Here is a 14,425-nt window from a genome sequence, read left to right on the forward strand (position 1 = left end):
CTGATTCCCCATATCTGATTCCCCGCCTCTGTTTCCCCGCCTCTGATTCCCCGCCTCTGTTTCCCCATATCTAAGTCCCCGCCTCTGATTCCCCAACTCTGATTCCTCACCTCTGATTCCCCAGCTCTGATTCCCCGCCTCTGATTCCCCGCATCTGATTCCCTGCATCTGATTCACAGCCTCTGATTCCCTGCCTGTGATTCCCAACCTCTGATTCCCCACCTCTGATTCCCCATATCTAATTCCCCGCCTCTGTTTCCCCGCCTCTGATTCCCCGCCTCTGTTTCCCCATATCTGATTCCCCGCCTCTATTTGCCCACCTCTGATTCCCCACCTCAGTTTCCCCATATCTGATTCCCCGCCTCTGAATCCCCAACTCTGATTCCCTGCATCTAATTACCCAGCTCTGATTCCCCGCCTCTGATTCCCCGTGTCTGATTTCCTGCCTCTGATTCCCCGCCTCTGATTACCCATGTCTGATTCACCGCCTCTGATTCCCCTCCTCTGATTCCCCATCTCTGATTCGGCACATCCGATTCCATGCCTCTGATTCCCCGCCTCTGATTCCCCGCCTCAGATTCCCCGTGTCTGATTTCCTGCCTCTGATTCCCCGCCTCTGATTACCCATGTCTGATTCAGCGCCTCTGATTCCCCACCTCTGATTCCCCATCTCTGATTCCGCACATCCGATTCCCTGCTTCTGATTCCCCGCCTCTGATTCACAGCCTCTGATTCCCCAGCTCTGATTCCCCGCCTCAGATTCCCCGCGTCTTATTCCCTGCTTCTGATTCTGATTCCCTGCCTCTGATTCCCCATCTCTGATACCGCACATCTGATTCCCTGCCTCTGATTCCCCACCTCTGATTCCCCATATCTGATTCCCCGCCTCTGTTTCCCCGCCTCTGATTCCCGCACTTCTGTTTCCCCATATCTAAGTCCCCGCCTCTGATTCCCCAACTCTGATTCCCCACCTCTGATTCCCCAGCTCTGATTCCCCACCTCTGATTCCCCATATCTGATTCCCCGCCTCTGTTTCCCCGCCTCTGATTCCCCGCCACTGTTTCCCCATATCTGATTCCCCGCCTCTGAATCCCCAACTCTGATTCCCTGCATCTAATTCCCCAGCTCTGATTCCGCACATCCGATTCCCTGCCTCTGATTCCCCGCCTCTGATTCACCGCCTCTGATTCCCGGCCTCTGATTTCCCGCCTCTGATTCCCTGCCACTGATACCCCGCCCCTGATTCCCCACCTCTGATTCCCCATATCTGATTCCCCGCCTCTGTTTCCCCGCCTCTGATTCCCCATATCTTATTCCCCGCCTCTGATTCCCCATATCTGATACCCCGCCTCTGATTCCCCAACTCTGATTCCCCGCCTCTGATTCCCCAGCTCTGAATCCCCGCCTCTGATTCCCCGCATCTGATTCACAACCTCTGATTCCCCACCTCTGATTCCCCATATCTGATTCCCCGCCTCTGTTTCCCCGCCTCTGATTCCCCACCTCAGTTTCCCCATATCTGATTCCCCGCCTCTGAATCCCCAACTCTGATTCCCTGCATCTAATTCCCCAGCTCTGATTCCCCGCCTCTGATTCCCCGTGTCTGATTTCCTGCCTCTGATTCTCCGCCTCTGATTACCCATGTCTGATTCCCCGCCTCTGATTCCCCAACTCTGATTCCCCGCCTCTGATTCCCCAGCTCTTATTCCCCGCCTTTGATTCCCCCCGTCTGATTCCCAGCCTCTGAATCCCCGTGTCTGATTTCCTGCCTCTGATTCACCGCCTCAGATTCCCCATCTCTGATTCACCGCCTCTGATTCCCCACCTCTGATTCCCCATCTCTGATTCCGCACATGTGATTCCCTGCCTCTGATTCCCCGACTCTGATTCCCCAGCTCTGATTCCCCGCCTCTGATTCCCTAACTCTGATTCCCCGCCTCTGATTCCCCAGCTCTGATTCCCCGCCTCTGATTCACCGCCTTTGATTCGCCACCTCTGAATCCCCATATCTGATTCCTCGCCTCTGTTTCCCCGCCTCTGATTCCCTGCCTCTGATTCCCCATATCTCATTCCCCGCCTCTGATTCCCCATCTCTGATTCCTGGACTATGATTCCCAACCTCTGATTCCCGGCCTCTTATTCCCGGCATCTGATTCCGGCCTCTAATTCCCGGCCTCTGATTCCCTGCTTCTGATTCTGATTCCCCACCTCTGATTCCCCATCTCTGATTCCGCACATCCGATTGCCTGCCTCTGATTCCCCGCCCCTGATTCACCGCCTCTGATTCCCGGCCTCTGATTTCCCGCCTCTGATTCCCTGCCACTGATACCCCGCCACTGATTACCCACCTCTGATTCCCCATATCTGATTCCCCCCCTCTGTTTCCCCGCCTCTGATTCCCCGCCTCTGATTCCCCATATCTGATTCCCCGCCTCTGATTCCCCAACTCTGATTCCCCGCCTCTGATTCCCCAGCTCTGATTCCCCGCCTCTGATTCCCCGCATCTAATTCCCTGCATCTGATTCCAAGCCTCTGATTCCCTGCCTCTGATTCCCAACCTCTGATTCCCCACCTCTGATTCCCCATATCTGATTCCCCGCCTCTGTTTCCCCGCCTCTGATTCCCCGCCTCTGTTTCCCCATATCTAATTCCCAACCTCTGATGCCCCAACTCTGATTCCCTGCCTCTGATTCCCCGCGTTCTATTCCCTGCCTCTGATTCCCCGCCTGTGATTCCCCATCTCTGATTCACCACCTCTGATTCCCCACCTCTGATTCCCCATATCTAATTCCCCGCCTCTGTTTTCCCGCCTCTGATTCCCCACCTCTGTTTCCCCATATCTGATTCCCCGCCTCTGAATCCCCAACTCTGATTCCCTGCCTCTGATTCCCTGCTTCTGATTCTGATTCCCCACCTCTGATTCCCCATCTCTGATTCCGCACATCTAATTCCCTGCCTCTGATTCCCCATCTCTGATTCCCCATATCTGATTCCCCGCCTTCTGTTCCCCACCTCTGATTCCCCGCCTCTGTTTCCCCATATCTAAGTCCCCGACTCTGATTCCCCAACTTTGATTCCCCACCTCTGATTCCCCAGCTCTGATTCCCCGCCTCTGATTCCCCGCATCTGATTCCATGCATCTGATTCCCAGCCTCTGATTCCCTGCCTCTGATTCCCAACCTCTGGTTCCCCACCTCTGATTCCCCATATCTGATTCCCCGCCTCTGTTTCCCCGCCTCTGATTCCCCTCCTCTGTTTCCCCATATCTGACCCCCGCCTCTATTTGCCCGCCTCTGATTCCCCGCCTCTGTTTCCCCATATCTGATTCCCCGCCTCTGAATCCCCAACTCTGATTCCCTGCCTCTAATTTCCCAGCTCTGATTCCCCGCCTCTGATTCCCCGTGTCTGATTTCCTGCCTCTCATTCCCCGCCTCTGATTACCCATGTCTGATTCACCGCCTCTGATTCCCCACCTCTGATTCCCCATCTCTGATTCGGCACATCCGATTCCCTGCCTCTGATTCCCCGCCTCTGATTCACTGCCTCTGATTCCCCAGCTCTGATTCCCCGCCTCTGATTCCCCGCGTCTTATTCCCTGCTTCTGATTCTGATTCCCTGCCTCTGATTCCCCATCTCTGATTCCGCACATCTGATTCCCTGCCTCTGATTCCCCACCTCTGATTCCCCATATCTGATTCCCCGCCTCTGTATCCCCGCCTCTGATTCCCCGCCTCTGTTTCCCCATATCTAAGTCCCTGCCTCTGATTCCCCAACTCTGATTCCCCACCTCTGATTCCCCAGCTCTGATTCCCCGCCTCTGATTCCCCGCATCTGATTCCCTGCATCTGATTCCCAGCCTCTGATTCCCTGCCTGTGATTCCCAACCTCTGATTCCCCACCTCTGATTCCCCATATCTGATTCCCCGCCTCTGTTTCCCCGCCTCTGATTCCCCGCCACTGTTTCCCCATATCTGATTCCCCGCCTCTGAATCCCCAACTCTGATTCCCTGCATCTAATTCCCCAGCTCTGATTCCCCGTGTCTGATTTCCTGCCTCTGATTCCCCGCCTCTGATTACCCATGTCTGATTCACCGCCTCTGATTCCCCACCTCTGATTCCCCATCTCTGATTCCGCACATCCGATTCCCTGCCTCTGATTCCCCGCCTCTGATTCACCGCCTCTGATTCCCGGCCTCTGATTTCCCGCCTCTGATTCCCTGCCACTGATACCCCGCCCCTGATTCCCCACCTCTGATTCCCCATATCTGATTCCCCGCCTCTGTTTCCCCGCCTCTGACTCCCCGCCTCTGATTCCCCATATCTGATTCCCCGCCTCTGATTCCCCAACTCTGATTCCCCGCCTCTGATTCCCCAGCTCTGAATCCCCGCCTCTGATTCCCCGTGTCTGATTACCGGCCTCTTATTCCCCGCCTCTGATTCTCCATCTCTGATTCACAACATCTGATTCCCCACCTCTGATTCCCCATATCTGATTCCCCGCCTCTGTTTCCACGCCTCTGATTCCCCACCTCTGATTAACAATATCTGATTCCCCGCCTCTGATTCCCCACCTCTGATTCCCGGCCTCTGATTCGCCAGCTATTATTCCCCGCCTCTGATTCCCCAGCTCTGATTCCCCGCCTCTGATTCCCCGTGTTTGATTCACTGCCTCTTATTCCCGGCCTCTGATTCCCCATCTCTCATTCACCGCCTTTGATTCGCCACCTCTGATTCACCATATCTGATTCCCCGCCTCTGTTTCCCCGCCTCTGATTCCCCGCCTCTGATTCCCCATATCTCATTCCCCGCCTCTGAATCCCCATCTCTGATTCCCGGACTCTGATTCCCCACCTCTGATTCCCGGCCTCTTATTCCCGGCATCTGATTCCGGCCTCTGATCCCCGGCCTCTGATCCCCTGCTTCTGATTCTGATTCCCTGCCTCTGATTCCCCATCTCTGATTGCGCACATCTGATTCCCTGCCTCTGATTCCCCACCTCTGATTCCCCATATCTGATTCCCCGCCTCTGTGTTCCCGCCTCTGATTCCCCGCCTCTGTTTCCCAATATCTAAGTCCCCGCCTCTGATTCCCCAACTCTGATTCCCCACCTCTGATTCTCAAGCTCTGATTCCCCACCTCTGATTCCCTATCTCTGATTCCGCACATCTGATTCCCTGCCTCTGATTCCCCGAATCTGATTCCCCAGCTCTGATTCCCCGCCTCTGATTCCCCAACTCTGATTCCCCGCCTCTGATTCCCCAGCTCTGATTCCCCGCCTCTGATTCACCGCCTTTAATTCGCCACCTCTGAATCCCCATATTTGATTCCTCGCCTCTGTTTCCCCGCCTCTGATTCCCCGCCTCTGATTCCCCATATCTCATTCCCCGCCTCTGATTCCCCATCTCTGATTCCGGCCTCTAATTCCCGGCCTCTGATTCCCTGCTTCTGATTCTGATTCCCCACCTCTGATTCCCCATCTCTGATTCCGCACATCCGATTCCCTGCCTCTGATTCCCCGCCCCTGATTCACCGCCTCTGATTCCCGGCCTCTGATTTCCCGCCTCTGATTCCCTGCCACTGATACCCCGCCCCTGATTCCCCACCTCTGATTCCCCATATCTGATTCCCGGCCTCTGTTTCCCCGCCTCTGATTCCCCGCCTCTGATTCCCCATATCTGATTCCCCGCCTCTGATTCCCCAACTCTGATTCCCCGCCTCTGATTCCCCAGCTCTGATTCCCCGCCTCTGATTCCCCGCATCTGATTCCCTGCATCTGATTCCAAGCCTCTGATTCCCTGCCTCTGATTCCCAACCTCTGATTCCCCACCTCTGATTCCCCATATCTGATTCCCCGCCTCTGTTTCCCCGCCTCTGATTCCCCGCCTCTGATTCCCCATATCTAAATCCCAACCTCTGATGCCCCAACTCTGATTCCCTGCCTCTGATTCCCCGCGTTCTATTCCCTGCCTCTGATTCCCCGCCTGTGATTCCCCATCTCTGATTCACCACCTCTGATTCCCCACCTCTGAATCCCCAACTCTGATTCCCTGCCTCTGATTCCCTGCTTCTGATTCTGATTCCCCATCTCTGATTCCCAATCTCTGATTCCGCACATCTAATTCCCTGCCTCTGATTCCCCATCTCTGATTCCCCATATCTGATTCCCCGCCTTCTGTTCCCCACCTCTGATTCCCCGCCTCTGTTTCCCCATATCTAAGTCCCCGACTCTGATTCCCCAACTTTGATTCCGCACCTCTGATTCCCCAGCTCTGATTCCCCGCCTCTGATTCCCCGCATCTGATTCCATGCATCTGATTCCCAGCCTCTGATTCCCTGCCTCTGATTCCCATCCTCTGATTCCCCACCTCTGATTCCCCATATCTGATACACCGCCTCTGTTTCCCCGCCTCTGATTCCTCTCCTCTGTTTCCCCATATCTGATCCCCGCCTCTATTTGCCCGCCTCTGATTCCCCGCCTCTGTTTCCCCATATCTGATTCCCCGCCTCTGAATCCCCAACTCTGATTCCCTGCCTCTAATTTCCCAGCTCTGATTCCCCGCCTCTGATTCCCCATGTCTGATTTCCTGCCTCTGATTCCCTGCCTCTGATTACCCATGTCTGATTCACCCCCTCTGATTCCCCACCTCTGATTCCCCATCTCTGATTCCGCACATCCGATTCCCTGCCTCTGATTCCCCGCCTCTGATTCACTGCCTCTGATTCCCCAGCTCTGATTCCCCGCCTCTGATTCCCCGCATCTTATTCCCTGCTTCTGATTCTGATTCCCTGCCTCTGATTCCCCATCTCCTATTCCGCACATCTGATTCCCTGCCTCTGATTCCCCACCTCTGATTCCCCATATCTGATTCCCCGCCTCTGTTTCCCCGCCTCTGATTCCCCGCCTCTGTTTCCCCATATCTAAGTCCCCGCCTCTGATTCCCCAACTCTGATTCCTCACCTCTGATTCCCCAGCTCTGATTCCCCGCCTCTGATTCCCCGCATCTGATTCCCTGCATCTGATTCACAGCCTCTGATTCCCTGCCTGTGATTCCCAACCTCTGATTCCCCACCTCTGATTCCCCATATCTAATTCCCCGCCTCTGTTTCCCCGCCTCTGATTCCCCGCCTCTGTTTCCCCATATCTGATTCCCCGCCTCTATTTGCCCACCTCTGATTCCCCACCTCAGTTTCGCCATATCTGATTCCCCGCCTCTGAATCCCCAACTCTGATTCCCTGCATCTAATTACCCAGCTCTGATTCCCCGCCTCTGATTCCCCGTGTCTGATTTCCTGCCTCTGATTCCCCGCCTCTGATTACCCATGTCTGATTCACCGCCTCTGATTCCCCACCTCTGATTCCCCATCTCTGATTCGGCACATCCGATTCCCTGCCTCTGATTCCCCGCCTCTGATTCCCCGCCTCAGATTCCCCGTGTCTGATTTCCTGCCTCTGATTCCCCGCCTCTGATTACCCATGTCTGATTCAGCGCCTCTGATTCCCCACCTCTGATTCCCCATCTCTGATTCCGCACATCCGATTCCCTGCTTCTGATTCCCCGCCTCTGATTCACAGCCTCTGATTCCCCAGCTCTGATTCCCCGCCTCAGATTCCCCGCGTCTTATTCCCTGCTTCTGATTCTGATTCCCTGCCTCTGATTCCCCATCTCTGATACCGCACATCTGATTCCCTGCCTCTGATTCCCCACCTCTGATTCCCCATATCTGATTCCCCGCCTCTGTTTCCCCGCCTCTGATTCCCGCACTTCTGTTTCCCCATATCTAAGTCCCCGCCTCTGATTCCCCAACTCTGATTCCCCACCTCTGATTCCCCAGCTCCGATTCCCCACCTCTGATTCCCCATATCTGATTCCCCGCCTCTGTTTCCCCGCCTCTGATTCCCCGCCACTGTTTCCCCATATCTGATTCCCCGCCTCTGAATCCCCAACTCTGATTCCCTGCATCTAATTCCCCAGCTCTGATTCCGCACATCCGATTCCCTGCCTCTGATTCCCCGCCTCTGATTCACCGCCTCTGATTCCCGGCCTCTGATTTCCCGCCTCTGATTCCCTGCCACTGATACCCCGCCCCTGATTCCCCACCTCTGATTCCCCATATCTGATTCCCCGCCTCTGTTTCCCCGCCTCTGATTCCCCATATCTTATTCCCCGCCTCTGATTCCCCATATCTGATACCCCGCCTCTGATTCCCCAACTCTGATTCCCCGCCTCTGATTCCCCAGCTCTGAATCCCCGCCTCTGATTCCCCGCATCTGATTCACAACCTCTGATTCCCCACCTCTGATTCCCCATATCTGATTCCCCGCCTCTGATTCCCCAACTCTGATTCCCCGCCTCTGATTCCCCAGCTCTTATTCCCCGCCTTTGATTCCCCCCGTCTGATTCCCAGCCTCTGAATCCCCGTGTCTGATTTCCTGCCTCTGATTCACCGCCTCAGATTCCCCATCTCTGATTCACCGCCTCTGATTCCCCACCTCTGATTCCCCATCTCTGATTCCGCACATGTGATTCCCTGCCTCTGATTCCCCGACTCTGATTCCCCAGCTCTGATTCCCCGCCTCTGATTCCCTAACTCTGATTCCCCGCCTCTGATTCCCCAGCTCTGATTCCCCGCCTCTGATTCACCGCCTTTGATTCGCCACCTCTGAATCCCCATATCTGATTCCTCGCCTCTGTTTCCCCGCCTCTGATTCCCTGCCTCTGATTCCCCATATCTCATTCCCCGCCTCTGATTCCCCATCTCTGATTCCTGGACTCTGATTCCCAACCTCTGATTCCCGGCCTCTTATTCCCGGCATCTGATTCCGGCCTCTAATTCCCGGCCTCTGATTCCCTGCTTCTGATTCTGATTCCCCACCTCTGATTCCCCATCTCTGATTCCGCACATCCGATTGCCTGCCTCTGATTCCCCGCCCCTGATTCACCGCCTCTGATTCCCGGCCTCTGATTTCCCGCCTCTGATTCCCTGCCACTGATACCCCGCCACTGATTACCCACCTCTGATTCCCCATATCTGATTCCCCCCCTCTGTTTCCCCGCCTCTGATTCCCCGCCTCTGATTCCCCATATCTGATTCCCCGCCTCTGATTCCCCAACTCTGATTCCCCGCCTCTGATTCCCCAGCTCTGATTCCCCGCCTCTGATTCCCCGCATCTAATTCCCTGCATCTGATTCCAAGCCTCTGATTCCCTGCCTCTGATTCCCAACCTCTGATTCCCCACCTCTGATTCCCCATATCTGATTCCCCGCCTCTGTTTCCCCGCCTCTGATTCCCCGCCTCTGTTTCCCCATATCTAATTCCCAACCTCTGATGCCCCAACTCTGATTCCCTGCCTCTGATTCCCCGCGTTCTATTCCCTGCCTCTGATTCCCCGCCTGTGATTCCCCATCTCTGATTCACCACCTCTGATTCCCCACCTCTGATTCCCCATATCTAATTCCCCGCCTCTGTTTTCCCGCCTCTGATTCCCCACCTCTGTTTCCCCATATCTGATTCCCCGCCTCTGAATCCCCAACTCTGATTCCCTGCCTCTGATTCCCTGCTTCTGATTCTGATTCCCCACCTCTGATTCCCCATCTCTGATTCCGCACATCTAATTCCCTGCCTCTGATTCCCCATCTCTGATTCCCCATATCTGATTCCCCGCCTTCTGTTCCCCACCTCTGATTCCCCGCCTCTGTTTCCCCATATCTAAGTCCCCGACTCTGATTCCCCAACTTTGATTCCCCACCTCTGATTCCCCAGCTCTGATTCCCCGCCTCTGATTCCCCGCATCTGATTCCATGCATCTGATTCCCAGCCTCTGATTCCCTGCCTCTGATTCCCAACCTCTGGTTCCCCACCTCTGATTCCCCATATCTGATTCCCCGCCTCTGTTTCCCCGCCTCTGATTCCCCTCCTCTGTTTCCCCATATCTGACCCCCGCCTCTATTTGCCCGCCTCTGATTCCCCGCCTCTGTTTCCCCATATCTGATTCCCCGCCTCTGAATCCCCAACTCTGATTCCCTGCCTCTAATTTCCCAGCTCTGATTCCCCGCCTCTGATTCCCCGTGTCTGATTTCCTGCCTCTCATTCCCCGCCTCTGATTACCCATGTCTGATTCACCGCCTCTGATTCCCCACCTCTGATTCCCCATCTCTGATTCGGCACATCCGATTCCCTGCCTCTGATTCCCCGCCTCTGATTCACTGCCTCTGATTCCCCAGCTCTGATTCCCCGCCTCTGATTCCCCGCGTCTTATTCCCTGCTTCTGATTCTGATTCCCAGCCTCTGATTCCCCATCTCTGATTCCGCACATCTGATTCCCTGCCTCTGATTCCCCACCTCTGATTCCCCATATCTGATTCCCCGCCTCTGTATCCCCGCCTCTGATTCCCCGCCTCTGTTTCCCCATATCTAAGTCCCTGCCTCTGATTCCCCAACTCTGATTCCCCACCTCTGATTCCCCAGCTCTGATTCCCCGCCTCTGATTCCCCGCATCTGATTCCCTGCATCTGATTCCCAGCCTCTGATTCCCTGCCTGTGATTCCCAACCTCTGATTCCCCACCTCTGATTCCCCATATCTGATTCCCCGCCTCTGTTTCCCCGCCTCTGATTCCCCGCCACTGTTTCCCCATATCTGATTCCCCGCCTCTGAATCCCCAACTCTGATTCCCTGCATCTAATTCCCCAGCTCTGATTCCCCGTGTCTGATTTCCTGCCTCTGATTCCCCGCCTCTGATTACCCATGTCTGATTCACCGCCTCTGATTCCCCACCTCTGATTCCCCATCTCTGATTCCGCACATCCGATTCCCTGCCTCTGATTCCCCGCCTCTGATTCACCGCCTCTGATTCCCGGCCTCTGATTTCCCGCCTCTGATTCCCTGCCACTGATACCCCGCCCCTGATTCCCCACCTCTGATTCCCCATATCTGATTCCCCGCCTCTGTTTCCCCGCCTCTGACTCCCCGCCTCTGATTCCCCATATCTGATTCCCCGCCTCTGATTCCCCAACTCTGATTCCCCGCCTCTGATTCCCCAGCTCTGAATCCCCGCCTCTGATTCCCCGTGTCTGATTACCGGCCTCTTATTCCCCGCCTCTGATTCTCCATCTCTGATTCACAACATCTGATTCCCCACCTCTGATTCCCCATATCTGATTCCCCGCCTCTGTTTCCCCGCCTCTGATTCCCCACCTCTGATTAACAATATCTGATTCCCCGCCTCTGATTCCCCACCTCTGATTCCCGGCCTCTGATTCGCCAGCTATTATTCCCCGCCTCTGATTCCCCAGCTCTGATTCCCCGCCTCTGATTCCCCGTGTTTGATTCACTGCCTCTTATTCCCGGCCTCTGATTCCCCATCTCTCACTCACCGCCTTTGATTCGCCACCTCTGATTCACCATATCTGATTCCCCGCCTCTGTTTCCCCGCCTCTGATTCCCCGCCTCTGATTCCCCATATCTCATTCCCCGCCTCTGAATCCCCATCTCTGATTCCCGGACTCTGATTCCCCACCTCTGATTCCCGGCCTCTTATTCCCGGCATCTGATTCCGGCCTCTGATCCCCGGCCTCTGATCCCCTGCTTCTGATTCTGATTCCCTGCCTCTGATTCCCCATCTCTGATTGCGCACATCTGATTCCCTGCCTCTGATTCCCCACCTCTGATTCCCCATATCTGATTCCCCGCCTCTGTGTTCCCGCCTCTGATTCCCCGCCTCTGTTTCCCAATATCTAAGTCCCCGCCTCTGATTCCCCAACTCTGATTCCCCACCTCTGATTCTCAAGCTCTGATTCCCCACCTCTGATTCCCTATCTCTGATTCCGCACATCTGATTCCCTGCCTCTGATTCCCCGAATCTGATTCCCCAGCTCTGATTCCCCGCCTCTGATTCCCCAACTCTGATTCCCCGCCTCTGATTCCCCAGCTCTGATTCCCCGCCTCTGATTCACCGCCTTTAATTCGCCACCTCTGAATCCCCATATTTGATTCCTCGCCTCTGTTTCCCCGCCTCTGATTCCCCGCCTCTGATTCCCCATATCTCATTCCCCGCCTCTGATTCCCCATCTCTGATTCCGGCCTCTAATTCCCGGCCTCTGATTCCCTGCTTCTGATTCTGATTCCCCACCTCTGATTCCCCATCTCTGATTCCGCACATCCGATTCCCTGCCTCTGATTCCCCGCCCCTGATTCACCGCCTCTGATTCCCGGCCTCTGATTTCCCGCCTCTGATTCCCTGCCACTGATACCCCGCCCCTGATTCCCCACCTCTGATTCCCCATATCTGATTCCCGGCCTCTGTTTCCCCGCCTCTGATTCCCCGCCTCTGATTCCCCATATCTGATTCCCCGCCTCTGATTCCCCAACTCTGATTCCCCGCCTCTGATTCCCCAGCTCTGATTCCCCGCCTCTGATTCCCCGCATCTGATTCCCTGCATCTGATTCCAAGCCTCTGATTCCCTGCCTCTGATTCCCAACCTCTGATTCCCCACCTCTGATTCCCCATATCTGATTCCCCGCCTCTGTTTCCCCGCCTCTGATTCCCCGCCTCTGATTCCCCATATCTAAATCCCAACCTCTGATGCCCCAACTCTGATTCCCTGCCTCTGATTCCCCGCGTTCTATTCCCTGCCTCTGATTCCCCGCCTGTGATTCCCCATCTCTGATTCACCACCTCTGATTCCCCACCTCTGAATCCCCAACTCTGATTCCCTGCCTCTGATTCCCTGCTTCTGATTCTGATTCCCCATCTCTGATTCCCAATCTCTGATTCCGCACATCTAATTCCCTGCCTCTGATTCCCCATCTCTGATTCCCCATATCTGATTCCCCGCCTTCTGTTCCCCACCTCTGATTCCCCGCCTCTGTTTCCCCATATCTAAGTCCCCGACTCTGATTCCCCAACTTTGATTCCGCACCTCTGATTCCCCAACTCTGATTCCCTGCCTCTGATTCCCCGCGTTCTATTCCCTGCCTCTGATTCCCCGCCTGTGATTCCCCATCTCTGATTCACCACCTCTGATTCCCCAGCTCTGATTCCCCGCCTCTGATTCCCCGCATCTAATTCCCTGCATCTGATTCCAAGCCTCTGATTCCCTGCCTCTGATTCCCAACCTCTGATTCCCCACCTCTGATTCCCCATATCTGATTCCCCGCCTCTGTTTCCCCGCCTCTGATTCCCCGCCTCTGTTTCCCCATATCTAATTCCCAACCTCTGATGCCCCAACTCTGATTCCCTGCCTCTGATTCCCCGCGTTCTATTCCCTGCCTCTGATTCCCCGCCTGTGATTCCCCATCTCTGATTCACCACCTCTGATTCCCCACCTCTGATTCCCCATATCTAATTCCCCGCCTCTGTTTTCCCGCCTCTGATTCCCCACCTCTGTTTCCCCATATCTGATTCCCCGCCTCTGAATCCCCAACTCTGATTCCCTGCCTCTGATTCCCTGCTTCTGATTCTGATTCCCCATCTCTGATTCCCCATATCTGATTCCCCGCCTTCTGTTCCCCACCTCTGATTCCCCGCCTCTGTTTCCCCATATCTAAGTCCCCGACTCTGATTCCCCAACTTTGATTCCCCACCTCTGATTCCCCAGCTCTGATTCCCCGCCTCTGATTCCCCGCATCTGATTCCATGCATCTGATTCCCAGCCTCTGATTCCCTGCCTCTGATTCCCAACCTCTAGTTCCCCACCTCTGATTCCCCATATCTGATTCCCCGCCTCTGTTTCCCCGCCTCTGATTCCCCTCCTCTGTTTCCCCATATCTGACCCCCGCCTCTATTTGCCCGCCTCTGATTCCCCGCCTCTGTTTCCCCATATCTGATTCCCCGCCTCTGAATCCCCAACTCTGATTCCCTGCCTCTAATTTCCCAGCTCTGATTCCCCGCCTCTGATTCCCCGTGTCTGATTTCCTGCCTCTCATTCCCCGCCTCTGATTACCCATGTCTGATTCACCGCCTCTGATTCCCCACCTCTGATTCCCCATCTCTGATTCGGCACATCCGATTCCCTGCCTCTGATTCCCCGCCTCTGATTCACTGCCTCTGATTCCCCAGCTCTGATTCCCCGCCTCTGATTCCCCGCGTCTTATTCCCTGCTTCTGATTCTGATTCCCTGCCTCTGATTCCCCATCTCTGATTCCGCACATCTGATTCCCTGCCTCTGATTCCCCACCTCTGATTCCCCATATCTGATTCCCCGCCTCTGTATCCCCGCCTCTGATTCCCCGCCTCTGTTTCCCCATATCTAAGTCCCTGCCTCTGATTCCCCAACTCTGATTCCCCACCTCTGATTCCCCAGCTCTGATTCCCCGCCTCTGATTCCCCGCATCTGATTCCCTGCATCTGATTCCCAGCCTCTGATTCCCTGCCTGTGATTCCCAACCTCTGATTCCCCACCTCTGATTCCCCATATCTGATTCCC

Source organism: Narcine bancroftii, unplaced genomic scaffold, assembly GCF_036971445.1.
Source record: "Narcine bancroftii isolate sNarBan1 unplaced genomic scaffold, sNarBan1.hap1 Scaffold_160, whole genome shotgun sequence".
Classification (NCBI taxonomy): Eukaryota; Metazoa; Chordata; class Chondrichthyes; order Torpediniformes; family Narcinidae; genus Narcine; species Narcine bancroftii.